General features: G+C 41.7%; 1 protein-coding gene across 6 annotated transcripts in view; it reads right to left on the bottom strand.

Annotated features, from left to right (window-relative positions):
* Positions 1–12,273, bottom strand: part of DLGAP4 (DLG associated protein 4) — a 543,333-nt gene that overhangs the window by 119,545 nt on the left and 411,515 nt on the right. Inside the window, exon 1 of one of the 6 annotated variants that reach the window (XM_078652099.1) lies at positions 2,824–3,313. The exons of the other annotated variants lie outside the window; for them this stretch is intronic. The gene's annotated coding sequence lies outside the window, so the exon portion shown is untranslated. Of the gene's footprint in view, positions 1–2,823; positions 3,314–12,273 lie in introns of those variants that run through there. 6 annotated transcript variants of the gene reach the window in all.

Genomic DNA, 12,273 nt, shown 5'->3' with positions numbered 1-12,273 from the left:
CAGACTTCATGCAAACCATGATTCAGGTACAACAGATCATATAGAGTGCGTGGCTTCCTTTCCAATACAAACGCTTCTTGGCAACTGTGCACGTAAAGCACTCTTTGGGTTACACTGCCAAGACTCCAGCATGATGGCAACATCTTTACTACTGATGGAGAAAAATTAACTATGATGAAAAACGATTACCAGATTACATATGTGTCCCGCTACCCATTTCAAAATGAATCCAAAGTCTGTACACACTCTATGTGATGGGAACATTGTCCCAGTATGAGAGTCTATCTGCCACCATCTGGACACGGTGCTACAAATTATGTTTGGAGCCTCCGGTCAGCCATGACAAAACAATGGATTCTTTGTACAACATGAACATCTGCAACCATGGAACAATGGACCTGACCCTTTCTAAATGCAAAGATCAAGCATTGCAAAGCGAATAGGTCTCGTCTTTGTGATTTATTGGTTTCGCGAATTGTTTTAGCAACGCAGTGCAGAGTGGCTAAAGTTGGAAAAAATAATAATAATAAGCTTTTGACATGGCTGCCTCGTTCTGCCTCGCACCATTGACACAGGCATTTTTTTTCTCTTTTTAGTGACCAATACGAGTTGGAGGGACAAACAAGCGTAGCAAACTGGGACACAAATAAGAAGCAGGCAAATGAGTGAGACATGAAAGCCAACCAATGGTAAGCAACAGGCTGGCTTCAAAGCACCTCTAAATTTTTGGTAAGCCACAATATGCCTTGCAATTGACAGCGCTATCAAGTAGGCTCCCCATAAAAATGAGGGAGGGGGGGGTTACAACCAGTACATCAGCGTTGATAGTAACGGGACCAACCAATTATGACTGAATCCAATATAATAATTTTCTTGTTTGCTTTATTCTGAAGTCTTTTCTTGTATGGTTATTTGTTTTCCATTTAGCAGTTACCTCTCCAATGTAAACTACTTTGCCAATATAATATCAGGTAGAATTGGCTTTATGAAGTGCGCCAAGGAGTATTTTTACTTTTTGGGTGAACTATATGAACTTCATTCACTCAAGACCACACCAAAAAATGGCTCTGTTGTATTTAACAGAACAGAGACAAAATAAGTGAGGCATGACTGGCGATCAAAGTAGCTGTTTACCAACAAGGAGGCAGGTTTCAAGCACAACTAGCACTTTTGAAATTGGTGCCGATATTTGCAAGGCTTCACAAGTGCAAAAGAAACAGAAAGGGACATTTTGCAAAGGTCGTCCCAAAAGGAATGTAAATTACACCAATGGAATCTGTGCCTTTTGCAAACGTTGGTTCTAACTGTATAGGGACTCGCACAATTATGGAATTCGCTCAACTGTGTTCTATGGTAGGACTTCTACAAATGTGTATAAGAGCAGCACTCCAATAAAATTCATAGGCAATAACTGTTTTGGCCTTCAAAGCGTGAACGTGTGCCGGCAAAAACTGGAATGCACATCTGGTTGGCTTTTACGGAGTAGCTGTATGCCAGCTATCAGCCACTCCAAAGGACGAAAACACATTAGAACCACACGAAAACACATGGAATGGAGAAAATACTTCACAACCAGCAAGTGAGAGCAGGTACAGTGCACATCAATGCTGCAGCTTGAATATTGGGAGTACCGCTGGGGTTCTCCAATGACCTGTAGATATTTATTTATTTTGAAAGTTTTATGTAGCGCGGACAAGATCTTTGCAGATATCAGAGCGCTTTACACAGAAGGGGTACATGAGGGAGCATAGTCAAACAAGTAAGTCAGAGGAGCATACAGTACAAATAAGTGAGGGCAAAGCCAATCATGTAAATCAATAATACAAGTAATACAAATAAGCAACGGGGTCAAACAAGTAGTACAGATCGGTGCATACTCTTTAAGGAGACCGAATTAATAGTTCAGGTGTATTTTGCCATGAGGATAGCTTTTACTTCTTTCTTAAAGAGTGTAGTGGAAGAGATGAGCCTAGTTTCGGGAGGGAGTGAGTTCCAGATTCTGGGTGCCATTCCTGAGAAGGAGCGTTTATAGGTTTTTTCCTTCCGGAATCTACGAGGTTTCAGCAGAAGATTGTTTGTGCCTCTAGTGTTTCTAGCGCCGCCTGAGATTGTCAACTTCTGAGTGATATAGACACAAAGGGTGTAGCAATGGCCACGGAACTCATTCAGATATCCTATTTCTCTGTAACGCCATTTAATAAGGCTACCTGGTCTCTATACCCGATCCCCAACTCCTAATGCATGTTGGGAGTTGTGTGATTCACATCCGAGTCCATCTCGACCTGCTTGTACTGTGACCCAAACAGAAACAGCTCAGGCGAACGAAGCTTTGCACCCCAAGCAAACAAGTATACACCCAAATTAACCCAGAGCCACATTCAGCAGTGTAGACAATGTAGTGGCAGCAGGGCATGACGTCCCTCTCCAGACTCACATCAAGACGCTCCATCAGAGTGCAGACTTTCAGACCTTGAAGGGGAAAAGTAAACTCGCACCAGAGTATTCGAATATAAAAATCCATAGTTTTAAATCGGAGACCCTGGAAAGTATATGCATCTTACACGTTCTGAGAAGCTACACACTGGAAATGAGGCGTTTTGGATTAAAAACAAAAATAGCTTGGCGTAGCGAGATAACTTGATTGTGCAGAAAGAGAAGGTGAAATAAAGGCGTGATTCCTCATTTAAAACCGCCGGCTGCCTTGGTAAATTATTGGAACCCATCCCCCACAGCCCAGGTAAACCGACCCTGCTCATATTTTGCTCGCAATTCCACCCCGTTCATGAAGGAGTAAGAATAAGGTGTAAGTAATGAAACGCTTACCCTGCTGCAGCCTGCCAAAGTGTCAACTCCGACAAAAGCCCTAGCATTCCTCCCTGCCCTGTTGCCAGGCCAACTCACAGTGAAGCAGGAAAGCCAGAGACTGGCTCTAATAACCCCCTTTGGAGGAGAGAGAGAAGGAGCTGGGAGGCGACAGCAGGGCGGAGCTCCTCTCGGCTTCTGTTAATGAAACTCCAGGAAATGAGTCAGTGCCTACTAACACATCCCTTCTATACAACTGGGCATCACGTTACCGACCACCCACTCAAAACAGGAGTGCTCTGGGACAACGGCTGCAACTGCCTGGAAGAGTAAAAGGCGGAGATCGTGGGTGCGCAGAGTGCCAGGGCCCAGAGGAAGGGGCAGGTCGGAGCAGACGACTCGAGAGCACCAGAGAAAAGGCATAATGCCAGCCTCCATGGGAGGCGGGCACACTCGATTCAGCATGCCCAACTGTCTAGTGGCACCGCACCATCTGCTGCACCGTCAGCCTGTCCCGATTCCAGGACGATCGCAAACTGCATTTTGGGGCTTGCAGTTTCGCTTTTACACTTGCAAGCCTGGACTCAACATCCCAGCATGCAAAGTGCTGGAGGTTAAAAAAGTCAGGCATGGCTTTAGGCGTCTAGGACATGAGGCCACTTGACAGGGCGCGCGCCAGCAAAAGGGGAGACACGTGTAGAAAGTGTCATTTGGCTTGAGGGCGATGTGTTTACGTAAGCATCTGTAAAGGAAACAACAAACGCATAAAGCGACTCAGCGAAGGTAAAGACGTGGGAAATAGGAGTCGTGAGGAAAACAGTCTTTTCAGAGCAACTACATAACACAATCGAGGTCCCGTCCTACGACTGTATTTAAGGCGACCGTTTTTGAGTGTGCTTTGCTTTTAACTCTGCAATAGCTAAACAAACTTTAATCGCTTACGCATCCTTTCTATAAAAGCTTCAATTCCAGAGTATAATGAAAATATGCACTTTGTACTGCGCAGCGTCCTTAACACTAGAAACGGCATACCGTACTTGATAGACAATCGCTGGCAAATGTATCTACTCAAATATGGCGACTGTCTATGCCTACGCGAAAAGCCTAACCGTTTTAATGGGGCCGATTCAAACCACCTAAAAGTAAAAGAAAGTCTCGGAAGATGTGTACACGGTTAGTAATCAGATAACGCGGTTCTCAATTTTGACTAGACAGGAATTACAACATTTTATGCTGTAATCCGAGATATATAATCTTTTCAACAAATAAACGATACTCCCGAAAATAAAATAAAAGTAGCCTATACACACAGAACACTAATGAAGAAAGGAATTGAATTAGCCAAGCCGTGATTTGATGTTTTCTCAATCTTTCAATGACGCTTTGAATAGCTTCTCACGATGGCTGGCCGTCTATGTTAGACATCGGTAATCGTGCCCTTAAAGGTAACCTAACTGCAGCCAAGGCGTACAGTGAGTGACTGCATGTTCTGGAGCAAAAGGGATACCAGCTGATCGCAATATATGGTGCCAGGGAGCGCTTGGTCCCCGTACCTTGGCAGCCCAGCCAGCTTTCAGCTGGAAACACGTCCACGTCCCGCAGAGAGGGGTGAGCCTGGGACAGGGGAAAGATAACGCTGTAAAGAATGAAGCTAGACCGCTGCTGTAGAATAGGCCACTTGCATTAAAATGGTTATGTAACTTTGTTTTTCGTTTGTAATGCATTTTTTTCTTGATATTTGAGTTTGTAGAAGTAAAAGCGGACTAGCAGCCATGAAGCGATCTGGTGACCTCTATTGAAAAGTTCATATCAAGCTTTTACTCTTCAAACGCCATCCATTTGCAAAGACTCACTACTTGATGGGTGCTTACTGGCACCGAGTATTTGGGCCATACTAAATCCAACTGTAACATCCGGGGCGGTGGCCTGAATTGAAAATCACACACTGTATTCCCTAAATAAATTGCATGGGAGACATTGGGGAGTTTAAAATGAGAGATTATTGTGAAATTATCCTAAAGAGTACAACTGGGCAGGCCAGCTACCTACAGGTTATCTGCGCACACAAGTTAAAGAGACATCAGTTCAGTGCTGTGATGGCTGGCATTTGAGCGCGTCAGGGGGACTGCCAGCTCTCAAGGTTGTGAACTGATCTTCAGGGCCCAACTAATGCACCCACTATCAGCATGTGAAAAATTCCAATTGAGAAAAGCTCACGTCAGGCTAGACCACGAGGCAAGGTTTTGTATCAAGGAGACTAGGCAGCACCCACCTCCCTCCTTCAATGATAGCATCTTGCATAAATCAAGGCACTAGAAGATCGGAAGTGGTGAGAGCCCACAACGATTTAACAATAAAGGCAAAACAGCATCCAGTTTATCCTCTAAAAAATAAACAAATTCATAATATCATACTGCCTCACAAAGTAAAACAAGCATTTGCAAAGCCAGTAGGTCGCACCTTTTTAACGGATCACAGACTAAATATCGACAACAAAAATATAGAATGGACAAAATATCAACACCAAAATATCGAAGATCAGAATATCGACTCCCTATCTACATATAGGTACGTACAAAAATATCGAAACTAAATATCGTTGTTTGAAATATAGATTGTAAAAAATATCGTTTTAAATATTTTAAAAGTAATATTACATTAATTAAACAATCAATACAATTAAGGAAAACAGTTACAATTAATTAAAAAATATTAAAATTAAATTAATAATATATGTAATCTCTAAAAATAAATTTACATCAGCATTGGATATCGGGAGGGTAAAATTTACTATTCCCACTCCAGTGAGTGCAACAGTAGGGAAAGTGTTGGATAGCGTAGGGGTAAACATTACTATTCCCACTCCAGAGAGTGCAACAGTAAGGAAAGCGTTGGCTAGCGTAGGGGTAAAAATGACTATTCACACTCCAGGGAGTGCAACACTAGAGAAAGCGTTGGATAGCGGAAGTGTAAAAATTACTATTCCCACTCCAGAGAGTGCAACAGTAGGGAAAGAGTTGGATAGCTTAGGGGTAAAAATTACTATTCCCACTCCAGAGAGTTCAACAATAGGGAAAGCGTTGGATAGCGGGAGGGAAAAAATTACTATTCTCACTCCAGAGAGTGCGATATTAGAGAAAGCCTAGGGGTAAAAATTACTATTCTCACTTCAGTGAGTGCAACAATAGGGATAGCATAGCGTTGGATAGCGTAGGGGTAAAAATTACTATTCCCACACCAGAGAATGCAACAGTAGAGAAAGCGTTGGATAGCGTAGGGGTAAAAATTGCTATTCCCACTCAGGTGAGTGCAACAGTAGGGAAAGTAATATTTTAATTTTAAATAAAAATACATCAATACGAATACAAAATGTATTAAAATTAATTACCAATCTCAAAATATTTAATAATTATAAATACCAGCACATATTATTTATTAAACATTAACATATTCATAGTTAACAACCAGATAATTTTCAATACTAAAAATTTAGAAACGTAATAAAAAAATTACCAATTAATAATTAACTATACATTCATCATCAATACACAAAAACAATTTCAATTACTTAATTACAATTAAAATTACTTCCCACCCTATTCCCCCATAAACCCAGAACCCACTCCAAATAATAAATTAATACAATTAAAATAATTATCAATTAACCATTAAAAATGTATTACCAATAAATAAAAAATACCAATTAATAATTAATAATCATCAATATATAATGTTTTTTTACTTAATTACAATTAAATTACTTCCCACCCTATTGCCCTATAAACCCAGAACCCGCAACAGAACTAAAACACAAAATTAAATGAAAAATAATTAATTCCTAAAAAATCATATTTTATATAATTAAATTACTTCCCACCCTATTCCCCATAAATTCACAACCAGCTACGGAAATAACAAAATTAATTACTTTAAAAAAAATAAACAAACATACATTACAAAAATAATGTACAATTTTATAACATATTACATACAAAAACAAAAAAATATTAAAAATTAGATATTTATTTTAATGCCTATATTATGTACTTCAATATTTTGACAGTCATTACTTACCTACATTTCGATATTTTTAATCCCTATATTATGTCCATTCGATATTATGTCCATTCTATATTTTGAAGTCGATATTCTGTCCATTCAATATTTTTGATTCAATATTCTGTCTAGTTACCATTTTTAACCTATTGGATTTGCCAGTGCTTTTTTGTCAATACTATACAGACAATAGCAGCAGTTCACAAATCTTATACCATGCACCGGCAAGGATGCTTATACTCCTAAGAATGGAGTGATGTAGGCTATTATCTATTATGTTTGCAATAGTTTCGCAAACTGAAAATATGATCACAAATACAATGCAAGACATTCACAACTAGATTAGGCTTTTAAAGGCGAAACAATGGATTTCCCAATAAACAAAAAACGTTGCTTTTCTCTACCTGTTAGCAACCGTCGAGGCACTTTGCACAGAGGTTCAGCCTTTCTTGATCTACCACAGATACTCCTGGTGAACCAAGGAGACCAGGAAAGCCTCTTCTGATGCCAGGAAAGCCTCATCTGATGGCAGCAGTCCTACTATCTGGCACCCAGGGCTGCACACGCAACCACCTTTGGGAATTTTAGGTGTTTCCTCCTTTCCTCATTAGCTGTAGAAAACCATTGCAGAGAAGACCAATTTAAAGGAAGGATCAAGGCAAATGCCTGAATTAAAAAACACACTTGAATTTATCCCTACTTTAGTGCTATAATGTCCACATGAAGGGGCACTACAGAGGCCAGAGAAGTTTACCTTTAGGAGAACATAGACACCTGTGAAGCATGACTTCGCAGTTTATGTCCAACCCATATCAATGGAGAGTGACCACTGAGGGATCAACCATCCCATGTATGCTCACAAATGGAGACTGCAGAAGTACCTTGACCAAACCCACGAAAGTACTATACAGGCAGCTTTTGAGCAAGCAACTTGTGCCCATTACAAGCAACGTCCCAACTTCTAGCCATGACTCTTAGCTGGTCATGGATAGAAGAATTTCTTTTAGCCAAGATTTACAATGGTTGCCTCTCTGAAAGGGGCAAAAAACATTTCTGTAATTTCTCCATATTTTCCCCAGGGGCACACCAGACACACTCAAACACATTGACTAACAATGCACTGATATTTCCCAGGCAATGATTACACCCCCTAAGGTGCACCTAGTCTCTTTACCGAGACCAATATACTGGCTAACCACGAAATGGCATCCTACCATTACGCTTTCGTAGCTTTGTCAGCAGTCTAAGCTCTTGCTTTGCACAGAATGCCTCAGGGGATTTTGCAGAAATACTTACCCGCTCTTCATAAGCAGCAGGATCTATTTCAGTCCGGCTAAGTGGAACAATGTGGAATGTTAGCTAATTTGTCAGCCACCCTGGCAGACATATTTTAGAAAATACATGCAGCGTCATGTATTCCAAACAATGCACGCACACTGAAGTGAAGCAGAACTTCAGAGGATGGAAGAGACTGTGGTCCAGAACTGGAGGCTTTCTTGCAACTCATACAGCTCACTAACAGTTAACACATTAGCGGATTAAAATTGAAAGTCCTTTTTAAGACGACAAAGAATTCCAAAATGATAGCCTACGCACTTTCATCAATAATCTCCAAACGGAATGCAGCCTGTTTCCTCCTGGACCAGGGATGTGAGGTACCTCATGCAGGAAATGAAAATGAAAATGGGGAAACCTTTATTCAAGCAGAGGGATAGCCTGGATCTTTCTTAAAACCAAGAGGACAGAAATAAACGGACAGAGGCCAAAGTTGTGTCAATATTTGAATCTACTGTGTACCTGTAGTACAGCACACCACCAAAGTTAGTCCCTTCTGAGCACAGTGGTGACCGTCATTTAATGCATGTAAAAGCTACAAAGTTAGAACAAGTGGAAAATGAGGTATTCTACAGGAGGGCAAGCCTTCTTACACTGTCTCCTTAGCATGTAACAAACACTCTTGTACTGCTGATAAAAGGCATTTAGATTGTGCACATAAACCCCTGGGGCACGCTTGCCCATCGAGCATGCAGTTTGTATTTTTCAGATGGTTAATATGAAATGCCCGATTAGAGATGAGGAGCATAACATTTTGTATCTCTCCAATGCAGCACTGAATGTCCGTGATCTAAAACTACTGCCAGGCTCAGCATCACTCTTAGGGGCCAATCAGGACCTGCATGTCAGAAACACTACTTGTGACACAGCAGGGCTCGGTCGGGGTACCACGCGGTGGACGGCGTCCCCCCACTTATTTTACCAGGTGGACGCCGTCCACCTGCCAAACAGCTGGACTTCACTCTTTGGACTCTCTGGGACGAGATCGGAGCTCACAGCACGCTGCTCACGCGCTGGCTTCTCAGATGCAATCGCATCTAAGGGGTGAACGAGGGGAGGCAGTGAGCCCGATGATGCAAGCCACCTTTCGTGACGTCACTTCCGGTCATGGCGTCACTTCCTGTTGTGGCGTCACTTCAGGTGACAGCATCCCCCCCACTTCTTTTTTTAGGACTTGTGCCCTGTGACACGGGGTGCAGTGTGGTGGAACCTGCAACTAGGAGCCAAAATCAGAGGCTAGGGGAGCAGTGAGGCAGCTACTGTGACCTCTGAGGAAGGCAAGTATTATTGTAGGCAGGGATGTATGACATTACAGCGCATGCTTTTACCACGCATGCTTTTACATCGCGGTTTTTACACCGCATACCGCTTTGGGGTGCTGGATAGTGAATAGTTTAATTTACTATTCCAACTCCAGTCCCCGTGGACACTAGGGAAGGTGTTGGATAGTAAATTAAATCTATTCCCTATCCTAGAGCGCCCCCCAGGGCAATGCGTTGTAATGGTTTGCGTTGTAAAAGTTGCGATGTAAAAGATCTGCGTGGTAAAAGTTGCGTTGTAAAGGATGTTTCCCTGTAGGCAGTCATGGCATGGTAATAACCACGACTGTATAACTCAGACAGCCGCATAACATAAATCTTAGCATATTATGTGCATCAGTGGCATGATAGGGTGACACATGGGCATGCAAGGCTGAATATATCCATGTATATCAATACTACATGCAAGTACGTGAAGAAAATGGCAAGCTGATGTTTGTTCACGAATGTGAAAAGCTTGTACCCCCTGGCTACATGTCTGCTCTTCGAGCCAGAGTGGTCTCAGTAACTTGAGCAACTACAGCGCTTTATTAGCACATATGATCAGTTTAGCTGTGCTACGTGCGCATCGAGATTGTGATGTGTTTGTGACGTTTTCATTTTTGGGTTATCCATCATGTCGATCTTAAGGAGAATACCCGAGAGAAAGTATTGAATACTAGGTGCAATTAAGGGTTGGTATTTGTGTCCCACACCCTAATGATCACTAGCAGTCATTGGCTAGAGAATTGGTTCTTAAATTGTGGTCCGCGGACCCCTGAGGGGTTCGGAATGCCTACTTAAGGGGTTTGCACCGGTTAAGAAAATCAAATAAAGTTGACAGATTAATAAAAGTTTATCTAAATAAAAAAGTAAAAGAAAATGCAAAAAGTTATGTAAATGTAAAGTAATTTGGAATTGAAGTCTAAAAATAAAGTTGATATTCTTAGCTTGTGTTGCGGAAGCAGCAAAAGTACAGTAAACAGTAAGCAAATTCGAGGATGGACAATAGGTGGTCTCAATTGACAAACAAAAAGCAATTAGTAGCAAAATAAAAGCATAGTAAGAAGCTAGTGTCTAGCATATCACTACATCTTTTAGAACTAAAATTCGAATTTAAAAAGCACTAACCATTCAAATAATATTTCATTTTTCTATTCTGGCTTTTGAATTCAAAAAACTATTTAAGCATTTGTAAATTTGTGTGATGCATACCTGTTCCTGATTTATTGTCTACTGTTTTGAGGTTCACATTGTAGAAATTACTTAGGCCTGTACCCCAGGTTTCTCGTAATATTGGAGTTGAGGTGGGGCCACCGGATTCCAATAATGATTCACTGGGGGGGGGGGGTGTCCAGAGAAGTCAAAAGTTAAAGAACCGCTTGGCTAGAGGGACCACACCAACGGGATCGTACATCCACAGACTACACCACTTTCTGAGGTTTCAAGACGTTCTTTGATAACTTTCCAAAATGAGGCAGCTGTGCTCATGTCGAAGAAAATTGAGTATGCGGTCATGCTTTTGGTATCAGCGCAGAGCAACTATGTCCACTGGCACTTTAAGTGGTTATGAGGGTCCCCCTCGAGTGTGAAAGCAGAATGACTGCTCCTTTTTTCTTTGGTTTCCCCTAGACAGCACATGAGCTGCGAGTGTGAGACATGTTTATATACAGTGAGATTTGAGATGGCCTATGGCTTACCATTTATTAGCTTCATCGTCGCGCTTATTTCCTTCATCCCAGTTTGTCATTGCATGCAGGTGTCGTGTCCTCTTTTTGTGTTTGAACCTCCCATGGATCGTGGACCAAGTACCTTTGCCCATCCACTGTTCCCGATTTTGGAGCTACTTTTTTCTTTGTGATCAAGGACTTCATTTGAGTGCTTGCCTGTCAGTCAATCTCCCATATACCAGTCCATGTAGCTTCTTTGCCCTCCAACCCTGTACTTTATGCCACTGCACACTACTCTACACAAAATTACACTACTCTGTCACTGCACTCCACTCTGCACCACTACCCTCTACTCTGCACCACAGCCCTATATACCGCGCCACTCTGCACCACTGCATTCTATGCCACTCAACTCAACTTTGCATCAATCTACTCTATGCCACTGCGGTCTACGCCAGTCCACATCACCCTATGCCACCCCACCCCATTCTATTGCACTCTACACAATGCCAATCAATTGCCATACCACTCCACCAATCCACTCCATGCCACTGCACTCTACACCAGTTCTCTCCACTTTATGCCATACAACTCCTCTACTCCCTGCTGCTGTACAACATGGCTAAAAGACATTGGCAAAGTCAATCACTGTTGCATAGACAAAACCTATTGGCTTTGCCAAGGCTTGTTTATTAATAGGCTGTACAGCTCCATTCTGCGACTGGTTCACAGAATTTAGAGGAACTCGTGTGCAAACTGGGTCTCAGATAGAAGTATGTTAATCTAGCCCCTGACCTCTGAGCGAAGAAGGCAAGCAGAGGTATCTAAAGGGTATAGTAGTTTTGATAGAAAAGCTATGGCAAATAACATAACTATTTAACTTACTACATTATTACTCCTGAAAAGAATTGGAAAATGCTATTAACAGCGAACAGGGTCCAAAGATTAACAGGCACTCAATGCTAGACTGAAAAACTAATATAAATAAACTTCTACGATAACAAGTGTTACTCTGCAGTAGGAGATTGTAAAATTAATCGAATCTTTGAAACTGCAGTTCCCATGGCACTGAGTGACCTTGTGATCAATTAAAGAGTCACTGGGGACTGCAA

Source organism: Lissotriton helveticus, chromosome 7, assembly GCF_964261635.1.
Source record: "Lissotriton helveticus chromosome 7, aLisHel1.1, whole genome shotgun sequence".
Classification (NCBI taxonomy): domain Eukaryota; kingdom Metazoa; phylum Chordata; class Amphibia; order Caudata; family Salamandridae; genus Lissotriton; species Lissotriton helveticus.
Note: the sequence above shows the minus strand (reverse complement) of the source record. Positions and strands in the feature narration are given on the sequence as shown.